Raw genomic sequence first — 12,326 nt, 5'->3', positions numbered from 1 at the left:
ACGTTAACTTAGTTAACGTGGAATCTAACGTTAAGAAGCAAAAGAGAAGCCAACGTTAGTGACATTCACCTTTGTCACTAACGTTGGCCAAGCCTCCATAAGCCACGTTAACTCCCACGTTAACTTAGTTAATGTGGAAGCTAACGTGGAGAGAGCAATTGATAGCAAACGTTAGTGACACTTACCTTTGTCACTAACGTTGGGGTGAACCACCAAGAGCCACCATGAGCAACGTTAACTCCCACGTTAACTTAGTTAACGTGGAAGCTAACGTGGAAGCTAACATGGATAAAGAGACGATGAGTCAACGTTAGTGACACTCACCTTTATCACTAATGTTGGAGATGGCTAGCATGACTACGTTAGAAGCCACGTTAACTTAGTTAACGTGGACTCTAACGTGGGAAATAGGGGCACATTGGAACGTTAGTGACAAAGGTAAGTGTCACTAACGTTCTCGAAGAATTGGCACTGCTACATTAGAAGTCATGTTAACCTAGTTAACGTGGACTCTAACGTAGGGACAAGGGAGGACTCTCCACGTTATTGGTAAAGGTAAGTCCCAATAACGTGTGCGAAGGACTAAGAGGCAACGTTAGTGGTCACGTTAGTGCCACTAACGTTGAAGTCAACGTGATCATATTTGGGTTAGGAACGTTAGTGAAAAAAGTGATTGTCACTAACGTTCTCGAACCCACACTTTCACTTAACGTTGACACCACTAACGTCCTGAGTCAAAGTCCCTGCATACTTCACCTTTTCTCTCTGCAAGCAAAGCTAAGACCAATGAAAAGGATAACTGCTTCAAACTCACGATTCAGAGGCCCATACCCAAGACTTGAAGAGCCAACTAGAAGATGAGAAGAGTAGTATATATAGGAGTAGCTTTGAATTAGTTAGGGAGTGGGAAACTTGAGGGAGCCTTTGGCATAGAACTACTCTCTGTATTTTACTTTCTCTGCTTTTCTAGTTTTACTTTCATCATGTATTCTCCATCTTGGTTTTCATTTTCCAGAGCTATGAACAACTAAACCCCTTTCATTGGGTTAGGGAGCTCTGTTGTAATTTGATGGATCAATATTAGTTTTCATTCTTCTTCTTCTTCAATCTTTTCTATTGATTTTACTAGAAAGCTTTCGATCTTCATCCAATTGGGTAGTTATCTTGGAAAAGAAGCTATTCATACTTGGATCTCTTCTGAACCTTGAAAGAGGAATGAAGAGATCATGCTAGAAATGCTTTCTCATGCTGGACCAAATTGGGTTTGGATGGATATGTGACTATAATCCTACCAACACTTGATTTGGAAAATGCATGTGGTATAATCAGTGACCATACTTCATCTCTTCTCATGAGCAATTGACCAAGGAATTGGCTATTGATCAAGATTTGAGAGATTGAATTACCAAGAAATTGGAATTCGATCACTTAAGATTGCCAAGGAGATCAATGAATGCATTGATTGAGGAAGAGATGAAGATGAACTTGATCCGGAGAATGCAACATCTCCTGAGCCCAATGAACTCCCCATTTCTGATCTTACCCATTCTCTTTATTTTCTGCCATTTACTTTTATGAGCAATTACCCCATTCCCGTTTAAGATTCTGCAATTTACTTTCCGCCATTTACATTCAGCTCTTTATTTCTAGCATTTACTGTTTCTGCTATTTACTTTCCCGCCATTTAATTTTTTGCAAATCTCAAATCAAATTCTGGTTTGCTCAACTAGAACATTCCTCTAATTAAAGTTGCTTGATCAATCAATCTCTGTGGGATTCGACCTCACTCTATTGTGAGTTTTTACTTGACGACAAATTCGGTACACTTGCCGAAGAAAATTTGTTGAGAGACAAGTTTTGTGCGTATCAAGTTTATGGCGCCGTTGCCGGGGATTGATTTTGAATCAACAATGATTAAATTGGAGGATAACTAGATTGAGCATTTTTCTTTTGTTTGATTTAAATTTCTGTTGAGTTAATTCGCTTTCAGTTTTAGTTAATTTCTTCCCTTCCTCCTACTTTTTCGTTTATTTTTTTAGTTATTTACAAGTCAGTTCACTAACCCACTAACTGTTTGATATATTGCATCGCTCACACTAATAGTAATTCTAACAGAATACTTTCTGGATCTGTTTCCTTGCTTGTACCTTGTTGGTTGTATGACAGGGAGGAGAAGCGGGGCTTCAACTTCCTTTGATTCTGAACCTGAGAGGACCTTCCTTAGATTAAGGAGGGAAGCAAGAGGAAAAAGAGTAGTGGGTGCTGAGGAAGAGGAAGAGTACTTTGAACTAGACATAGAGGAGAATATGGAGAACCATCATGAAGAAGAGGCTCACAACCATGGCAGAGAAGGTCTAGCAAATCATGCTGGGCAAGAGAGAAGAGTTCTAGGCTCCTACATCAACCCAAACACAGGAAACTGTGGGAGTAGCATTCAAAAGCCAACCATACATGCCAACAACTTTGAACTAAAACCACAGCTCATCACCCTTGTTCAGAACAACTGTTCATTCGGAGGAGGCGTCCAAGAAGACCCCAATCAACATCTAACCACCTTCCTGAGGATATGCGATACTGTGAAGTCTAATGGTGTTCATCCTGACACCTATAGACTACTTTTGTTCCCTTTCTCACTCAAGGATAAGGCATCTAAATGGCTGGAATCCTTCCCTAAGGAGAGTTTGACAACCTGGGAAGATGTGGTGAACAAATTTTTAGCCAGATTCTATCATCCTCAAAGAATCAACAGGCTGAGAGCTAAGGTTCAAACTTTCAGGCAGCAGGATGGTGAGACTCTATATGAAGCATGGGAGAGGTTTAAGGACCTAACAAGGAGGTGTCCACCAGATATGTTCAATGAATGGGTGTAGCTACACATTTTCTATGAAGGCCTTTCTTATGAATCAAAGAAAGCAGTAGACCACTCATCCGGGGGATCTCTGAACAAGAAGAAGACCATTGAGGAGGCCATAGATGTCATTGAAACTGTAGCAAAGAATGACTACTTCTATGCCTCCGAAAGAGGGAACACTAGAGGAGTGATGGAGCTAAACAATGTAGATGCTCTGCTGGCCCAAAACAAGCTCATTACCAAGCAATTAGCTGACCTCACCAAGAAGATGGAGAGGAACCAAGTAGCAGCAATCACCACCTCATCAACAACCCAAGAAGGAGTGAATGCAGAGGCAGAGAGTGAGCAGGAGCAAGCCAACTACATAGGGAATTCACCTAGGCAAAACCATGATCCATACTCCAAAACCTACAACCCTGGATGGAGGAACCACCCAAACTTTGGGTGGAGGAATCAACAAGATCAAAGCCAAGATCAGAGACATCACAACCCCAACAACAATGCAGATCACCAACAATTCACACAGAGAACATATCAACACCACCATAACAACACCTCTCCACATCCATATCAAAACCAAAATAACACTCCTCATCCTTCTACCTCCAATCCCAACCTACCATCATCTGATGACAGACTCTCAAGGATTGAGAACCTGCTTGAAGGCATATGCAAAGAGATTCAAGACAATAAAGTGTTCAAGGAGGAAGTGCGAGCAAATTTTAAGAACCAGGGACACACAATCAAGAGGTTGGAATCTCAAGTGGGGTATCTCTCTGAGCAGACTCCCAAATCTACAGATGGATTCCCAAGTGACACAGAGAAAAATCCGAGAGATGAAACAAAGAAAGTAAGATGGGAAGATTGCAAGATGGTCACTACAAGTGATAAGGAGACTGAGGACAAGCCAAACAGGCCGCCAGAACAACTTGGAGATACCTCAGCAGAGAAGAAGGAAAAAGATCACCAAGAACAAAAAATCTCACAACAGGAGCTGCTGAGACTCTATGCACCCTTTCCCCAACTACTCAATGGTGCTGTGGAGAAGAGAATATACTCAAGATTTCTTGACTTGTTTGCATCTCTGCATGTAAACATACCATTCATCAAGACCATCCAAAAAATGCCTGCATACATCAAGTATATGAAGGAACTGTTTCCCAGGAAAAGCTCACTCAAGGGAGGCCAAACTATAGTGATGAACAAGGAGTGCAGCGCCCTCATTCAACCAGAGTTGCCTACAAAAAGAAAGGACCCAGGGAGTTTCTACATTCCTTGTGCCATCGGAGAAACCATGTTTGATAAGGGACTCTGCGATTTGGGAGCAAGCATCAACTTAATGCCTAATAAACCACTATTTTATGGTTTATCTTGTGCTCAATTGAGTAGATTTCATCAACTCTTTACCCACTTATTCATATTATTTGCATGGTTTTACATTTGCCTTCCTAATTATGTGCTTTGATTGAAAACATGCTTCTTTGATCTTATATTTGCTTATTATTAATCCTCTCTTATTACCATTAGATGCCTTGATATGTGTGTTAAGTGTTTTCAGATATTATAAGGCAGGAATGGCTTGGAGGATGGGAAGAAAGCATGCAAAAGTGGAAGGAATGCAAGAAGTTGGAGAAAATGCTAAGCTGTCCAGCCTGACCTCTCTGCACTCAAACGACTATAACTTTAGCTGCAGAGGTTCAAACGACACGGTTCCAGTTGCGTTGGAAAGCTAACGTCCGGGGCTTCGATTTGATGTATAATATGTTATAGTTTTCCTGACGCTAGGTGATGCGACTGCGTGATTCATGCGGCCGCATCGCAGTGACGGAAATCCAGCGTGGCAAAATTCGAAACCAGCGAATTCTGGACTGTTTCTGACCCATTTTGCAGCTCAGAAAACACAGATTAGAGGCTATAAAGTGGGGGACTGCACCCATTCATAGAAGGCTCTCATAATTCATAATTTTAGGAGTAGATGAAGTTTTTAGAGAGAGAGGTTCTCTCTTCTCTCTTAGGATTAGGATTTAGGATTTCTCTTAGTTTTAGGAGTGACTCTCAATCCCAGGTTCTTTATTTTTATTTATTTTTCCAATTTAATTTATGAATTCCCATGTTATGATTTGAACATTTTATTTAATATAATTCGAAGTATTTCAGACTTATGATTGCTCCCTTTAATTTATTAACGCCCTGTGTTTATCCAATTTATTTTCATTCAAGTAGAATTTCTTCTCTTTTGGCTTTGGTTGAGACCTTGGTAACTCTTGAGTTATCAAACTCATTGTTGATTGAAAATTGGAATTAATTTATCCACTTAACTTACCTTCATAGTTAGAGGTTAATAAGGTGGGGGAAGAATCCAATTCTCATCACAATTGATAAGGATAACTAGGATATGACCTCCAGTTCTCCATACCTTGCCAAGAGATTTTATTATTGTTAATTTATTTTACTTGTCATTTAAATATACCTGTGCACATTGCCCAAACTCCAAATTTCTCAAACCCCCAAATTTACAATCTCCATAACCAATAATAAGAACATACCTCCCTGTAATTCCTTGAGAAGATGACCCGAGGTTTGAATACTCGGTTAACAATTTTAAAAAGGGGTTTGTTACTTGTGACAACCAAAACGTTTGTACGAAGGGATTTTTGTCAGTTTAGAGACTATATCTACAACGCGACTGTTTTTATGACATTCTTTACTGGCAAAAATCCTAACGTCAATGCCCTTATCCCTTATGAAGAGGCTGCAGATCAATGAGATAATGCCCACAGATGTAGTCATTAGGCTGGCTGATAAAACTCAAAAACAAGCAATAGGAGTGGTGGAAAATGTGTTGGTAAAGGTTGGGAAATACTTCCTCCCAACAGACTTTGTCATATTGGACATGGAAGAGAGTCACACTCACTCAATCATATTGGGAAGACCATTCCTAGCTACAGCCAGAGCACTCATAGATGTAGAGCGAGGGGAGCTAATCTTGAGGATCCATGATGAACAACTCAGCTTTAATGTCTTCAAACTCTCACAAGAAACAGATCAAGAGAACAAGGAACCAAGGAAGAATCACAGTGAGATATGGAAGGAAGAAAAAAGCACTGAAGCACAACCAGCACATCTGGGAACTCCCTTGATTGATGAACAAGGCAAACAGCAATTGCCACAGCTCAAAGAAAATCAGGAGGAACCCAAACCACCAGAATCATATGAGACCAGTAACCACATTTCTTTAGAGGAGGAGGTCACAAAGAGTAAGACAACATCACAAGGAACAAAGAAGAAGGTACCAAGGAGGTGGAGGAACAAGAAGATCCCTACCGAGGACTTCTCTCCAGGGGATAAAGTGATCTCAGCTTACTTCCCAGATATCCCCCCTGATCTCCCCACTGTACCATCTCAGTTACCTAAGGTCTTCACTATCAACAGAGTTCTCTCATTGGAACATGTAGAGATCATTGATACAACCACTGGATATAGGTCTACTGCCAGGGGAGAAGACTTGAAGCATTATCAACCTCCCTGATGAAGGAGAAACGTCAAGCTAGTGACGCTAAAGAAGCGCTTCATGGGAGGCAACCCATGTTTTATATGCTTTTAGAAAATAGTGAATAAATCAATATTCATGAATTCCAACCCAAACTTGACAAACACTTGGTGAAATCTTTATTAGGCAGTATATAGTAAAGAATAAGTTTGGTGTTCAAAGCATGCCGAGAGAGCATGAATGCAAACCAGAGCATGCTAATCTTGGAGCCTTGAACAAAACTTTTTCATCATAGTGCTACAAACTAAGTTTGGTGTCACCCAAGGTGCCACCAATGTGCATATAAGGATACACAGTTAGTTAGTTAGTTGGTGTTCATGAATAAACAATCTAGTTCTTTTTCTTTATTATTCTAGCCATAAAGTTTAATTTCTCAATGATATTAATTTTTCTTATTTTTATAGGAAAATGGAAAGGAGCATTGAAGGGGGATTGATTGGACAATTAAATGAGGAAGGTTCGGACACCACAAAAGGAGGGTACTACACACGTGCCTCAAGGAGGGATGCATTGGAAAATGTTGCCATGCAACATTGAAAAGAATGAGACCCTCAAAGACCGGGCAACACCCTTCATAAAGTTGATGATCCTTGTCCTTTCTCCATGCTGAACCCCATCCGTCCATCTCACACTCAAATCATCTATCCAAACCCTTCGTTTGCCCATCACTTCCATATATAAGTAGCTCTCCCTCCATACCCCCTTCACATTCCAAACGCCCAGCTTAACATCTTCCTCTCAGAACCAAACCATTCTTACCATATTAAAAATATTCCCCCTCACTCCCTTCATTGCACTCAATCCTAAACAACCAAAAGTCTCCACACCCTTACCACTTTCACACATTAACTTCCATTCATGGCATCTTCGAGCTCTAAAAGAAGGAATGGAAAGGAACCTATGGAGCAACACCCGTATGATGAAAAGAAATTTAGAAGCTTGCACCATGCATTGCAGTACGGGTGGATGGTTGATAAGGAAATAATTTATGAACTTGGATTTCAAGTCAGAAAGAATGAGTGCCCGGAAATCACGATGAAGGTAGAAAAGAGGCGATGAGAGCTCCTCACTGATCCGGTGGTTAAGGTAAATGCAAATCTCATAAGAGAATTCTATGCAAATGCGGTCCGATATGATAAGGCAGATGAGTCATATACAAGCTTTGTGAGAGGAAAGATTGTGGATTTCAGTCCCATGAGTGTCATGAGAGCATTAAAGCTACGGTCCATACCGTTTGAAGAAGAGAGTTATCATTCAAGAATGGACAACAGCCCCAATTATGACCAGATTGTGCAAGATATTTGTGTACCCGGAGCTGACTGGGAAAGATATGCGGATAGGAGACCAAGGTTCATCAAGAGAGCAGACCTCACTCCGGAAGCAAAGGGGTGGTTCGAAATTGTAAGGAGGTCCATCCTCCCAGCAGGGAACAACTCGGAGGTGAATCTCAAGAGAGCCACAATGGTGCACTGTATACTCAAAGGAGGAGAGATCAAGGTACATGAACTCATAGCCGCAGGCATTAGAAAGATGGCAGAGAAAAGTGACTCAAGAGGAAAGTTAGGTTACCCCAGCACTATTTACCGACTATGCAAGAAAGCTGGGGTGGTGTTTGAAGATGAGGACCCCGTGTGGATAAAAGAGGGCATTCCAATAACTGTTCGACGGATGCATGATGCCGCATCCCACTGCCTCAACGGAAGCAAAGGAAGAGGCTAGCCCCTCAAGTCCTAGTCAACTCCTATCGAAAGACTACCTTTAGAGGGATCCAAATCAATCAGCAATTTCCAATTTTCAATCAACAGCTGAGTTTGACAACTCAAGTGTCACCAATTACTCAACCAAAGCCAAAAGGGGAAAAATCCAAATTATTTATATCATAAATAGAAGAAAGCAACCATAAATCTGAAATACCTCGAATTGTATTAAATAGAAAATCAAATTAAACATAGGAATCCATAAACCAATCTGGGAAAATAAACAAACTAAAGTAATAGAGTAATTGAAAGTAGAAGAGAAATTAAATTAAAGGAACATTGAACCTGGAATTGAGAAAATGAAGAAATCCTAATCCTAAAATCTAAGAGAAATCCTAAATCCTAAAACCTAGAGAGAGGAGAGAACTTCTCTCTCTAGAAACTACATCTAAAACCTAAAATTGTGAATATGAAAGTTGTATGAATGAATGGATTGATTCCCCCACTTTATAGCCTCTAATCTGTGTTTTCTGGGCCGAAAATTGGGTCAAAACAGTCCAGAAATCGCCCCCAACAATTTTTGATACGTCCAGCACGCAACAAAGTCACGCATACGCGTCGTCCACGCGTACGCGTGGATTGAGTTTTTTCCAGGTCACACTTATTCATACAATTCGTAAAACATGTGAATTGTATGAATAAGTGTGACCTGGCAAAAACTCAATCCACGCGTACGAGTGACTTTGCCGCGTGCTGGACGTATCAGAAATCGCTGGGGGCGATTTCTGGGCTGTTTCTGACCCAGTTTTCAGCCCAGAAAACACAGATTAAAGGCTATAAAGTGGGAGAATCCATTCATTCATAGATACAACATTCATAATTCATAATTTTAGGTTTAGATGTAGTTTCTAGAGAGAGAGGCTCTCTCCTCTCTATTAGGATTTAGGATTTCTTTTAGGATTAGGATTTCTTCGTTTTCTTCATTCTAGGTTCAATGTTCCTTTAATTTATGTTCTCTTCTACTTTTAATTATTCTATTACTTTAGTTTGTTGATTTTCCCAAATTGGTTTATGAATTCCTATGTTTAATTTGATTCTCTATTTAATATAATTTGAGGTATTTCAGATTTATGATTGCTTTCTTCTATTTATGATATAAATAATTTAGATTTTTCCCCTTTTCGCTTTGGTTGAGTAATTGGTGACACTTGAGTTGTCAAACTTAGCTGTTGATTGAAAATTGGAAATTGCTGATTGATTTAGATCCCTCTAAAGCTAGTCTTTCCACAGGAGTTTACTAGGACTTGAGGAATCAAATTGATTAGTCTACTTGACTTTTCTTTATTTAGTAAGGGTTAACTAAGTGGGAGCAATAACAACTCTCATCACACCTGATAAGGATAACTAGGATGGGATTTCCAGTTCTCATACCTTGCCAAGAGTTTTTCTAGTTATTAATTTACTTTCTTGCCAATTTATTTCCTTGTTCCCTATTTCAAAAACCCCAAAAAGATACAATTTCATAACCAATAATAAATCATACTTCTCTGCAATTCCTTGAGAGACGACCCGAGGTTTAAATACTTCGGTTATCAATTTTATTAGGGGTTTGTTACTTGTGACAACCAAAATTTTTGTACGAAAGGATTCTCTGTTGGTTTAGAAACTATACCTACAACGTGATTATTTTTATAAAATTCTTTACTAGTAGAAAACCCGCTCGTCACCGACCTTCTCTTGTAAGTTTTTCTATCACATTTTTCAAATTATAGCAATCGTTGGTAAAATGCCCATATAGTTTGTGATACTCACAGTATTCTGTCCGACTTTCAGCTTTCTTGTTCTTGATGGGACAAGGGGGTGGAAGTTTTTCAGTGTGGCAAATTTTTCTGTAGATGTCGATAAGAGAAACTCGGAGCAGGGTGTAGTTATAGTACCTTCAAGACTTGTCCGAGGTATATTCATCCTTTTTCTTTGCTTCTTTATCTTTATCCTAAGCTTGATAAGGAAGGTTTTGCCTTGGAGCTAGTTCTCTAAGTCAGAAAATTTTCTCCATGTTGATGTACTTTTTGCTCATTCTTGTACTTCGTACAAAGAAGTCGGATGTTGCTTTGATATAGATTGAGAAAATGGCCCTTCTTTAAAGCCATTAACTAACTCCATTATTACCACTTTTGGAGGTAAATTTTGAATTTTCAAGTAGGCTTTCTTGAATCTTTTCATGTACGCTCGGAGAGTTTTTCTGACTTCTTGTTTGACCCCTAGGAGGCTTGGAGCATGTTTGACTTATCTTTCTGCTTCCTCGTCAGATCATGGAAACAAGTCACTGACCTGGGTGGTAAACTATCAAGCCACTTCGTCGTCGCTTTGGTTAATGTCGTCGGGAAATCTTTGCAGCAGGTAATGTCAGACGCGTCAGCTAAATACATCCGACTTTTAAAATTACTGAGATCATGTCTTGGGCCAGTTTTTCCATCAAAGAGGTCTATGTCGGGACTTTTAAAGTTTCTTTGAATCTTAGTCCGCATGATCTCTTATATGAACAGATCTTCTCCACCAAAGGGACTTTCCTCCCAATCTGCATGATTGCTCCAATTTTGTAAGTCAACTTCTAATTTCAGAAGCTTTTCTTCTAATTCTCTTTGATGTCGTACTTCTCTTTATAGGTCTTTTTCAGCTTCTCTTTGTCTCTCTATCTCCTGCTTGAGTTGTTCCAGTCAGCCATGATGTCCGTATACAAGTCCCATGATTTCTATTCGGTGCAGAGACTCCTCATTCTCAGGTGGATGTACCTCTGAATTGATTCACATGGGCTATGAGTTTTCTGACATTCCCTCCCCGTTAGGATTACCTGCTCTATTTGGTCATGGAGGTATCATGAGTGCTTGGTCGTCACTGTGGTGCTCTGGTTCAGATTCAGATGCCCTATGTTCGTCTTCATACTGATCGTCCGCGATGAGTGAAGGTAGACTTCCGTGTCCCTGATAACGACACCAATGTTCCATGGGTTACTTGAAACTGGGTTATTTTTGGGCCTGAACATGAGGTTCAGACTCCTTTTGAGGTAATGTCCAACTTCTGCTAGTATCGAGGTACCGCCGTCTGAGTTCATCTTGAGGAGGTGGAGGTGGTACCTGCAAGGGATTCCGATGCTTAAGTTAACAAGAATTTAAGTAGGTTTTTTAGTAAATTGGGTATTGAGTATACCTGGGGGTGTCAGTGTATTTATAGTAGAATAGACAACCATCTTTTAGTATAGTTCCACCTTTGATGATAGATAGTCATTCTCTTTTGCTAGGAAAGTTGCTGAGATCGCGCTTCTAGATAAATGAAAGATATCTTAGGAGTTTGTTACTTATTTAGATAAGTATGGTTGTACTGCTGTCGCCGCATGCGACCTCTATAAAATTGGATAGATGTGGATGGAGTAAAATCTCTTAAGTGAATCTTTATTTTGAGTCTGGCTATATTTTTAGTTCAAAGTATGAATAACATTATTTTATTATTATGGAATAAATAATTTTATTTAGATGCATTATTGCAAGATAGATATACTAAAGTTTTATAGTAACCAATAAAAAAATTAACCAAGAAAGAGTAATATTAGAAACTAATACTATAACAATTAATTTCAACCAATATTATAACAGTTGCTAAATAAATCTAGTATAAAGTACACCAAATGTTTTTAGTTGAATTTCAAATGTTTTTGTTTTACGAATTTTGAATTTTTTTTTCTTATACTGAATGTTAACTATAACATTAATTGTGCAAAAACGCTCAGGACTCTCTCACCGAAAAAATACATTACTTTGTATTGTAAAAGATATTAGAAGTAAAACGTTATTATGACCTACCTTAATTGTGATTTGAATGACTAATTTCTAGTCAAGCCACTTAAACGACATGAATTTTCATATATAAATAAGTTATATAATTCTTAGGGGAGAAATAAAGGAAAATTAACTTTTATTTATTCAACATTTCATCATATTTCTCTCTACTATTAGAACCTGGTCATATTAATCTGTTATTTTCTGATTTGTTTATTAGAAATTATATTATTACAATAGTTTAAGACTTTATTCAAATTGATGTATTTTCCTTGTGAATCGATATTTATACTATTATTTAAAAGCATAAATATTTTGCTTTGTTTTGCGTTTGATAAATTAAAAAGTCATATACTTGTATTTTTAGTTTTAAGAGTTAAAAGTACTTCTTAAAG

Source organism: Arachis ipaensis, chromosome B01 (assembly GCF_000816755.2).
Source record: "Arachis ipaensis cultivar K30076 chromosome B01, Araip1.1, whole genome shotgun sequence".
NCBI classification, from domain to species: Eukaryota; Viridiplantae; Streptophyta; class Magnoliopsida; order Fabales; family Fabaceae; genus Arachis; species Arachis ipaensis.
The sequence above is the reverse complement of the archived record's forward strand: the minus strand, read 5'-3'. Positions refer to the sequence as shown.